Source organism: Globicephala melas, chromosome 12, assembly GCF_963455315.2.
Source record: "Globicephala melas chromosome 12, mGloMel1.2, whole genome shotgun sequence".
In the NCBI taxonomy this organism is placed as follows: domain Eukaryota; kingdom Metazoa; phylum Chordata; class Mammalia; order Artiodactyla; family Delphinidae; genus Globicephala; species Globicephala melas.
Genome location: NC_083325.1, coordinates 25,951,394 through 25,962,249, shown reverse-complemented (window position 1 = coordinate 25,962,249; position 10,856 = coordinate 25,951,394). Strand labels below are relative to the sequence as shown.

Below are 10,856 nucleotides of genomic sequence, written 5' to 3'. Positions count from 1 at the left end.
AGTTTCTACCTGTTACTCTCCCTCACCAATTTCTTTCCATGCCCCCCACCCCCCTCACCTCTGGCAACCACCTGTGTGTTCTCTGTATCTATAACTCTGTTTCTGTTGTGTTATGGTTGGTTGTTCATTTGTTTTTTTTTTAGGTTCCACATATAAGTGAAATCATAAAATGTTTGTAATTCTCTGTCTGACAATATTTCACTTAGCCTAATACCCTCTAGGTGCATCCATGTTGTTGCAAGTGGCAAGATTTCATTCCTTTTTATGGCTGAATAATATTCCATAGTATATATATGTGTGTGTATATCTATCTATCTAGATAGATAGATATCTATATATGGCATCTTCTTTACCCATTCATCTGTTGATGGGCTCTTAGGTTGCTGCCATATCTCGGCTATCGTAAATAATGCTACAATGAACATAGAGATGCATATATCTTTTCTACTTAGTGTTTTCATTTTCTTCAGACAAATACTCAGGAGTGGAATTGCTGGATTGTATGGTAGTTCTATTTTTTCTTTGTTGAGGAATCTCCATACTGTTTTCCATAGTGCCTGCACCAATTTACATTCCTACCAACAGTGTATAAAGGTTCTCTTTTGTCCACATCCTTGCCAACACTTGTTATTTGTTGTCTTTTCGATAATAGCCATATTGATAGGTGTCAGGTGACATCTCGTTGTGATTTCAATTTGCATATCCCTGATATTAATAATCTTTTTTAAAAAATAAATTAATTAATTTATTTATTTTTGGCTGCATTGGGTCTTCGTTGCTGTGCACGGGCTTTCTCTAGTTGTGGTGAGTGGGGCCTACTCTTTGTTGTGGTGCGTGGGCTTCTCATTGTGGTGGCTTCTCTATTTGTGGAACATGGGCTCTAGGTGCATGCTTCTGTAGCTGTGGCTCGAAGGCTCTAAAGCACAGGCTCAATAGTTGTGGTGCACGGACTTAGTTGCTCTGCGGCGTGTGGGATCTTCCTGGACCAGGGCTCAAACCCGTGTCTCTTGCATTGGCAGGCGGATTCTTAACCACTGCACCACTAGGGAAGCCCAATATTAATAATCTTGAGCATCTTTTCATGTGCCTGTTGCCCATCTGTATGTCTTCTTTGGAAGAATGTCTATTTAGGTCCTCTGCTATTTTTTTTTCTCTGCCCATTTTTTAGCTGGACTGTTTTTTTTTTTTTTTTTTGGACTGTTTTTTTGATATTGATTTGTATATTTTGAATATTATTCTCTTATCAGATATATTATTTCCAAATGTCTCCCATTTAGTAGGTGCCCTTTCTGTTTTGTTAACACTTTTCTTTGCTCTGCAAAAGCTTGTCAGTTTACTGTAAAAGCTTTTCAGTTTGCTGTAGTCCCATTTGTTTAATTTTGCTTTTGTTTCCCTTGTCTGAGGAGACGTATACAAAAAAATTGCTGAGATTGATGTCAAAGAGCATACTGCCTGTGTTTTCTTCTAGAAGTTTTATGGTTTCATATCTTATATTTAAGTCTTTAATCTATTTTGAAATTACTTTTGTGCATGGTGTGAGAGAGTAATCCAGTTTGATTCTTTTGTATGTAGCTATCCAGTTTTCCCAGCACCATTTGTTGAAGAGACTGTCTTTTCCCCATCGTATAGTCTTGCTTTTTTTGTCATAGATTAATTGCCCATATAAGTGTGACTTCATTTCTGGGCTCTCTATTCTGTTCCATTGACCTATGAGATTGTTTTTCTGCCAGTACAATACTGTTTTGATGACTGTAGCTTTGTAGTATAGTTTGAAATCAGGGATCATGATATCTCCAGCTTTGCTCTTTTTTCTCAAGATTGTTTTGGCTCTTCAGGGTCTTTTGTGATTCCAGACAAATTTTAGAATTATATTGGTAGGGATTGCATTGAATCTGTAGCTTGCCTTGGGTAGTGTGGTCATTTTAACAATATTAATTCTTCCAATCCATTAACGTGGTATATCTTTCCATCTGTTTGTGTAGTCTTCAATTTCTTTCATCACTGTCTAATAGTTTTCCATGTACAGGTCTTTTACTTCCTTAGTTAGATTTATTCCTAGGTATTTTATTCTTTTTGATGTAGTGGTAAATGGGATTTTTTTCTTAATCTTTCTGATACAGTAGTTTGTTCTTAGTGTATGGACATGCAACTGATTTCTGTATATTAATCTTGTATCCTGAAACTTTACTGCAGCAGTGATGAGCTCTAGTAGTTTTTTGTTGGCATCTTGAGGATGTTCTATATATAGCAGCATGTTATCTGCAAACAGTGACAGTTTTACTTCTTCCTTTCCAATTTGGATTACTTTAATTTCGTTTTCTTGCCTGATTGCTATTGCTAGGGTTTCCAATACTATGTTGAATAAAAGTGGCAAAAGCAGACATCCTTGTCTTGTTCCTGATCTTAGAGGAAATGCTTCCATCTTTCCACCATTGAGAATGATGTTAGTTGTGGGCTTATCATGTATGGCCTTTATTATGTTGAGATATGTTCCCTTTATATGCACTTTGATGAGAGTTTTTTTATAATTTCTTTTTTCAGTTTATTTTATTTATTTTCTTAATCAATTAATTTATTATTTTTCAATGAGAGTTTTTTAAATCATGAATAGATGTTTACTTTTGTCAAACTTTTTCTGCATCTATTGAGGTGATCATATGATTTTTATTCTTCAATTTATGAATTTGGTGTATCACATTGATTAAGTTGTGAGTATTGAGTTATCCTTGCATCCCTGGAAAAAATCCCACTTGATCATGGTGTATGATCCTTTTATTGTATTGCTGAATTCAATTTCCTATTATTTCATTGAGGATTTTTGCATCTATGTTCATCAGTGATATTGGCCTGTAATTTTCTCTTTTTTTGGTGATATCTTTGTCTAGTTTTGGTATCAGGGTGATGCCTGATTTGTAGAGTGAGTTTGGAAGCATTTCTTCCTCTGCAATTTTTTCGACTAGTTTGAGAAGGATAGTTGTTAACTCTTCTCTAAATGTTTGGTAGAATTCTCCTGTGAAGCCATTTGGTCCTGGACTTATTTTAGGCGGGAGTTGTTTTGTTACTGATTCAATTTCATTACTGGTAATTAGCCTGTTCATATTTTCTATTTCTTCCTGGTTTACTCTTGGGAGATTGTACATTTCTAGGAATTTGTCCATTTCTTCTAGGTTGTCCATTTTATTGGTGTATAATTGTTCATTGTAATTGCTTATGATTCTTTGTGTTTATGTGGTGTCAGTTGTATCTTCTCCTTTTTCATTTCAGATTTTATTGATTTGGGCCTTCTCTCTTTTTTTCTTGACAAGTCTGGCTAAATGTTTACCAATTTTGTTTATCTTTTCAAAGAACCAGATCTTAGTTTCACTAATTTTTTTCTTTTTAGTTTCTATTGCATTTATTTCTGCCCTATCTTTATGATTTCCTTATATTAACTTTGGTCTTTGTTTATACTTCTTTTTCTAGCTCCTTTGGGTGTTAGGTTAAGTTGTTTATTTGAGCTTTTTTTGTTTCCTGAGGTAGGTTTGTATCACTGTAAACTTCCCTCTTGGAACTGCTTTTGCTGCATCTCATAGATTTTGTGTTGTTGTGCTTTTATTTACATTTGTCTCCAAGTTTTTAAAAAATTTCTTCAGTGATCCATTGGTTGTTTTGTAGCATATTGTTTAGCTTCCATGTGTTTGCATTTTTTTTCTTGTCTCATAGCATTGTGGTCAGAAAAGATGCTTGATATGATTTCAATTTTCTTAAATTTACTGAGGCTTGTTTTGTGTCCTAGCATGTGATATACCCTGGAGAATATTCCCTGTGCACTTGAAAAGAATGTGTATTTTGCTGCTTTTGGATGCAATGCTCTCTATATATCAATTAAGTGCATCTGATATAATGTGTCACTTAAGGCTAGTGTTTCCTTATTGATTTTTTTTGGAGGGTCTGGATGATCTGTCCATTGATGTAACTGAGGTGTTAAAGTCCCCTACTATTATTGTGTTACTGTCAATTTCTCCCTTTATGTCTGTTAATGTTTGCTTTATGGATTTAGGTGCTCCTATGTTGGATGGATATATATTTACAATTTTTATATCTTCTTGGATTGATCCCTTGATCATTATGTAATGTCTTTCTTGTCTCTTGTTACAATCTGTTTTAAAGTCGGTTTTGTCTGAAATAAGTATTGCTACCCTGGCTTTCTTTCTCTTTTTTTTTATTTAAGTATATTTGATTTACAATGTTATGCCAATCTCTGCTGTACAGCAAAGTGACGCAGTTATAGACATATATACATTCTTTTTAAAATATTCTTTTCCATTATGGTTTACCCAGGAGATTGGATATAGTTCCCTGTGCTATACAGTAGAACCTTGTTGTTTATCCATTCTAAATGTAACAGTTTGCATCTACCAACCCTCAATTCCCAGAAAGATATGGAACGCTTCATGAATTTGTGTGTCATCCTTGCACAGGGGCCATGCTAATCTTCTCTGTATTGTTCTAATTTTAGTATATGTGCTGATGAAGTGAGCACTACCCTGGCTTTCCTTTAATTTCCATTTTCATGGAATACATTTTCCCATCCCCTTACTTTCAGTCTCTGTGTGTCTTTAGATCTAAAGTGAGTGTTCTGTAGGCAGCATATATATTGGTCTTGTTTTTGTATCCATTCAGGCACTGTGTTTGTTGATTGGAGCATTTAGTCCATTTACATTTAAGGTAATTATTGATGAGTATGTATTTATTGCCATTTTGTTCATTGTTTTTGTAGTTCTTATTTGTTCCTTTCTTCTTCTTTTGTTCTCTTGTGATTTGATAACTATCTTTAGTGTTGTGTTTGGATTTCTTTCTTCTTTCCAGGTGTGCATCTATTATAGGGTTTTGGTTTGTGGTTACTGTGTGTGTGTGTACACACACACACACACATATATATATATTCATTGTAAGTTGCTGATCTCTTAAGATCAAACACATTTTAACAACCCTGCATTTTTACTTCCCCCTCCATGTTTTACAGTTTTTGATATCATATTTTACATCTTTTTGTTTCATGTATCCCTTAACTACTTATTGTGCATATAGACGACTTTACTATTTTTGTCATTTAACCTTCCTACTAGCTTTATATGTGATTGATTTACTACCTTTACTGTATATATGCCTTTATCAATGAGATTTTTCCTTTCATAACTTTCAAGTTTCTATTTGTGGCCTTTTCTTTTTCTCTTAGAGAAGTTCCTTTAACATTTCTTATAAAGCTGGTTTTGTGGTGCTGAACTGTTTAGCTTTTGCTTGCCTGTAAAACATTTGATCTCTCCATTGAATCTAAATGAAAGCCTTTTTGGGTAGAGTATTCTTGGTTGTAGGTTTCCCCCTTTCATCACTTTAAATATATCATGCCACTACCTTTTGGCCTGCAGAGTTTCTGTTGAAAAATCAGCTGATACCCTCCCACCCTTTTTTTTGACCAGTAAAGAATTTTATTAAGGTAGAGGCCAAACAACTTGCTTCTTTGAAAATTTTCACTTAGGAGACCAAAATTTAAGAATTCTGTATATGAAAATTATTTTTAAACAATAGGCCAAAAAGAAGAAAATGAAGAAATAGTACTTTCAAATGGAAAAGGCATTTGAAAATTGCCATTTCCCCTCTTCATATAATACAAACTCATTTAAAATATTTTTCCAAATGTTTTACTATTAAAGATGTATATAAATTGCCTAACACATTTTTAGTTTTTTTTGTAACATCTTTATTGGAGTATAATTGCTTTACAATGGTGTGTTAGTTTCTGCTGTATAACAAAGTGAATCAACAATACGTATACATATATCCCCATATCTCCTCCCTCTCGCATTTCCCTCCCAGCCTCCCTATCCCTCCCCTCTAGGTGGTCACAAAGCACCGAGCTGATCTCCCTGTGCTATGTGGCTGCTTCCCACTAGCTATATATTTTACATTTGGTAGTGTATATATGTCCATGCCACTCTCTCACTTTGTCCCAGCTTACCCTTCCCCCTCCCCATGTCCTCAAGTCCATTCTCTGTGTCTGTGTCTTTATTCCTGTCCTGCCCCTAGGTTCTTCAGAACCATTTTTTTTCCTTTTAGATTCCATATATATGTGTTAGCATATGGTATTTGTTTTTCTATTTCTGACTTCACTCTGTATGACAGACTCTAGGTGCATCCACCTCACTACAAATAACTCAATTTCGTTTCTTTATATGGCTGAGTAACGTTCCATTGTATATATGTGGCACATCTTCTCTATCCATTCATCTGTCAATGGACACTTAGGTTGCTTCCATGTCCTGGCTATATTAAATAGACTTGCAATGAACATTGTGGTACATTACACTTTTTGAATTATGGTTTTCTCAGGGTATATGCCCAGTAGTGGGATTGCTGGGTTGTATGGTAGTGCTAGTTTTAGTTTTTTAAGGAACCTCCATACTGTTCTCCAGAGTGGCTGTATCAATTTACATTCCCACCAACAGTGCAAGAGGTTTCCCTTTTCTCCACACCCTCTCCAGCATTTATTGTTGTAGGTTTTTTTGATGATGGCCATTCTGACTGGTGTGAGGGGATACCTCATTGTAGTTTTGATGTGCATTTCTCTAATGATTAGCGATGTTGCGCATCCTTTCATGTGTTTGTTGGCAATCTGTATATCTTCTTTGGAGAAATGTCTATTTAAGTCTTCTGTCCATTTTTGGATTGGGTTGTTTGTTTTTTGATATTGAGCTGCATAAGCTACTTGTAAATTTTGGAGATTAATCCTCTGTCAGTCGCTTCGTTTGCAAATATGTTCTCCCATTCTGAGGGTTGTCTTTTTGTCTTGTTTATCGTTTCCTTTGCTGTGCAAAAGCTTTGAAGTTTCATTAGGTCTCATTTGTTTATTTTTATTTCCATTTCTCTAGGAGGTGGGTCAAAAAGGATCTTGCTGTGATTTATGTCATAGAGTGTTCTGCCTATGTTTTCCTCTAAGAGTTTTATAGTGTCTGGCCTTACATTTAAGTCTTTAATCCATTTTGAGTTTATTTTTGTGTATGGTGTTACGGACTGTTCTAATTTCATTCTTTTATATGTAGCTGTCCAGTTTTCCCAGCACCACTTATTGAAGAGGCTGTCTTTTCTCCATTGTATATTCTTGCCTCTTTTATCAAAAATAAGGTTACCAGGGCTTCCCTGGTGGTGCAGTGGTTGAGAGTCCGTCTGCCAATGCAGGGGACACAGGTTCGTGCCCCGGTCTGGGAAGATCCCACATGCCATGTAGCGACTGGGCCCGTGAGCTATGGCCACTGAGCCTGTGTGTCTGGAGCCTGTGCTCTGCAGTGGGAGAGGCCACAACAGTGAGAGACCTGCGTACCGCAAAAAAACACAAAAAACAGAAAAACAAAACAAAAAAAAATAAGGCGACCATATGTGTGTGGGTTTATCTCCAGGTTTTCTATCCTGTACCATTGATCTGTATTTCTGTTTTTGTGCCAGTACCATACTGTCTTGATTACTGTAACTTTGTAGTATAGTCTGAAGTCTGGGAGCCTGATTCCTCCAGCTGTTTTTCTTTCTCAAGATTGCTTTGGCTATTCGGGGTGTTTTGTGTTTCCATACAAATTGTGAAATTTTTTGTTCTAGTTCTGTGAAAAATGCCCTTGGTAGTTTGATAGGGATTGCATTGAGTCTGTAGATTCTTTGGCTAGTATAGTCATTTTCACAATGTTGATTCTTCCAATCCAAGAACATGGTATATCTCTCCATCTGTTTGTACCATCTTTAATTTCTTTCATCAGTGTCTTATCGTTTTCTGCATACAGGTCTTTTGTCTCCTTAGGTAGGTTTATTCCTAGGTATTTTATTCTTTTTGTTGCAGTGGTAAATGGGCGTGTTTCCTGAATTTCTCTTTCAGATTTTTCATCATTAGTGTATAGGAATGCAAGAGATTTCTGTGCATTAATTTTGTACCCTGCTATTACCAAATTCATTGATTAGCTCTAGTAGTTTTCTGGTAGTATCTTTAGGATTCTCTATGTATATTATCATGTCATCTGCAAACAGTGTCATCAGCTGATACCCTTATGGGAGTTCCCTCATATGTAACTTGGTGCTTTTCCCTTGCTGCTTTTTTTTTTAAGATTTTTTTTTGATATGGACCATTTTAAAAGTCTTTATTGAATTTGTCTCAACATTGCTTCTATGTTCTGGTTTTTTGGCCCCAAGGCACTTGGGATCTAGCTCCCCAACCAGGGATTGAACCCACATCCCCTGCATTGGAAGACAAAGTCTTAATGACTGGACCACAAGGTAAGTCCCTCCCTTGCTGCTTTTAATATTCTCTGTTTATCTTTAATTTTTGCCATTTTAATTACAATGCTTCTTGGTGTGATCCTCTTTGAGCTGATCCTGTTTGGGAGTCTTTGTGCTTCCTGGACCTAGATGTCTGTTTCCTTTCCCAGGAAGGGAAATATTCAACTATTAGGTCTTCGGATATGTTATCTGCCCTTTTCCCTCTCTCTTCTCCTTCTGGGACTCCTATAATGTGAATGTTACTATCCTTGATGTTGTCTTAGAGGTCTCTTAAACTGTCTTGACTTATTTTTATTCTTTTTTTCTGTTCAGCCTCAGTGATTTCTTCTACTCTGTCTTCCAGCTCACTGATCCATTCTTCTGTATCACTGAATTTACTGTTGATTACTTCTAGTGTATTTTTCATTTCAGTTATTGTATTCTTCATGTATATTTGGTTGTTCTTCATATTTGCTAACTCTTTGTTTAAAACTTTTAACTTCTCATTCTGTTCATCCAATCCTTTCCTGGGTTCTTTGAACATCTTTATGATCATTACCTTGAACTATTTATTGGGTAGATTGTCTGTCTTCACTTCACTTAGTTCTTCTTCTGGGGTTTTATCTTGTTCCTTTGTTTGGAACATATTCCTGTGTCACCTCATTTTGCCTAGTTTGCTGTTTTTATTTCTGTGTATGTGGTAGGTTGGTTATATTTCCCAACGTTGGAGAAGTGGCTTTTTGTAGAGACCTCCTATGCATCCCAGCAGCAACTGCCCTCTGGTCACCAGAGTTATGCTCTGGTGTGCCCCCTATTTGTGCTGCATGGGTCCTTCTGTTGGGCAGACTATTGTGGGCATCCTGATAGGTGTGGCTGGCCCCCACTCTAGTTGGTTGCCAGGCTTGAATTGTGCATAGGTGGCCACTGGTGGGTGAGGCCAGGTTCTGGAGTGGGTGGTTGCAGGGCTGGAAGGGGGGGTTCCTGGATCTAGTGTCAGCCTGCTGGTGGGTGGGGCTGGGCCTCAGGGGGTCCCAGGTCTAGTGCTGGGTCACTGGTTGGTGGAACCAGGTTCCTGGGTCTCTGATTGCAGGGCCCTGTTGGTGGGGGGGTCCCAGAGCTGGTGTTGGGCTGCTCATGGGCAGGGCTGGATCCTGGAGTGGCTGACAAAAGAGCCCATGATGTCCCAGTGCTTGTGTTGGCCTGCTGATGGGCAGGGCTCGAGTCCAGAGTCCTGGGGCTGGTGCCTGCCTACTGGTGCATGGGCTGGGTCCTGATATGGCAGGCTGAGAGGCTGAGTTCCTGCACTGTGGTGGGTGGAGCCAGGTCCTGGGGTCTCTGGGTTCAGGGCTTTGGGTCCTGGAATTGGTATCAGCCCACTGGTGGGCAGGGCCAAGGCCAAGGGGTCCTGGGGTTGGTACCTACCCACTGGTGGGTGAGGCTGGCCACCGGGCTAGTGCCAGCCTACTGACAGACAGAGCCATGTCTCAGGGTCTCTGGCTGCAGGGCCTTGGGGGGTTCTGGGGCTAGTGCCGGCACACTCGTGTTCAGGGCCTGGTCCTGGGCCCTCTAGTGGACAGAACTGTGTCCAGGGGTGGCTGCAGGCTCAAAGGGTCTTAAGGCAGCAGGCAGGCTGGTGGGTGGGGCTGTGTCTCCACCTGGCTAATTGCTTGGCCTGACACATCCTAGTACTGGTGCAAAAAGGCTGGTGGCTGGGGCAGGATCTTGGTGCTAATAAATTGGAGGGCAGATTCCAAAATGGCACTTGGTAGCACCAGTGTCCACATGGTAGAATGAGCTCCTCAAAATGGCTGCTGCCAGTGTCTATGTCTCCAGTTGCCTCCAGCATCTCAGGGAGGCTCTCCAAGATCAGCAGGTGGGTCTGACTCAGGATACTTTCTTTTTTAAAATAATTAATTGATATTTGGCTGCATTGGGTCTTCATTGCTGTGCGTGGGCTTTCTTTAGTTGTAGCGAGCAGGGGCTACTCTTTGTTGCAGAGCACGGGTTCTAGGCCTGCGCACTTCAGTAGTTGTGGCACGCAGGCTCTAGAGCGCAGGCCCAGTAGTTGCAGTACATGGGCTTAGCTGTTCCATGGCACGTGGGATCTTCCTAGACCAGGGCTCGAACCTGTGTCCCCTGCATTGGTAGGCGGATTCTTAACCCCTGTGCCACCAGGAAAGTCCCAACATACTTTCAAATTACTGCTTCTGCCCTGGGTCCCAGAGCACGTGAGATTTTGTGTGCATCATTTAAGAATAGAGTCTCTATTTCCCACAGCCCTCTGGTTCTCCTGAAAGTAAGCCCTGCTAGCCTTCAAGGCCAAATGTTTTGGGGGCTCATCTTCCCAGCGCAGGACCCCTGGCTGGTGAGCCTGATGCGGGGCTTGGACCACTTGCTACTTGGGCAGGATCTGAGAACCTCTGCTATTGTAATTATCCTCCTGTTTGTGGGTCACCCACTCAGGAATATGGGTCTTGACTATACTGCATCTCCGCCCCTTCTACATGTCTTGTTGTGGTTCCTTCTTTATATCTTTAGTTGTAGAAGATCTTTTCCACTAGTCTTCTGGTTTTTCTCATCAA

At 39.2% G+C, this 10,856-nt stretch overlaps 1 non-coding gene across 1 annotated transcript; it reads right to left on the bottom strand.

Annotated features, from left to right (window-relative positions):
• Nucleotides 1–4,415: 4,415 nt before the first annotated feature.
• Nucleotides 4,416–4,522, bottom strand: LOC115864230 (U6 spliceosomal RNA). The gene has a single exon (XR_004043865.1). It is a non-coding gene; the product is annotated as a U6 spliceosomal RNA (small nuclear RNA).
• Nucleotides 4,523–10,856: the final 6,334 nt, after the last annotated feature.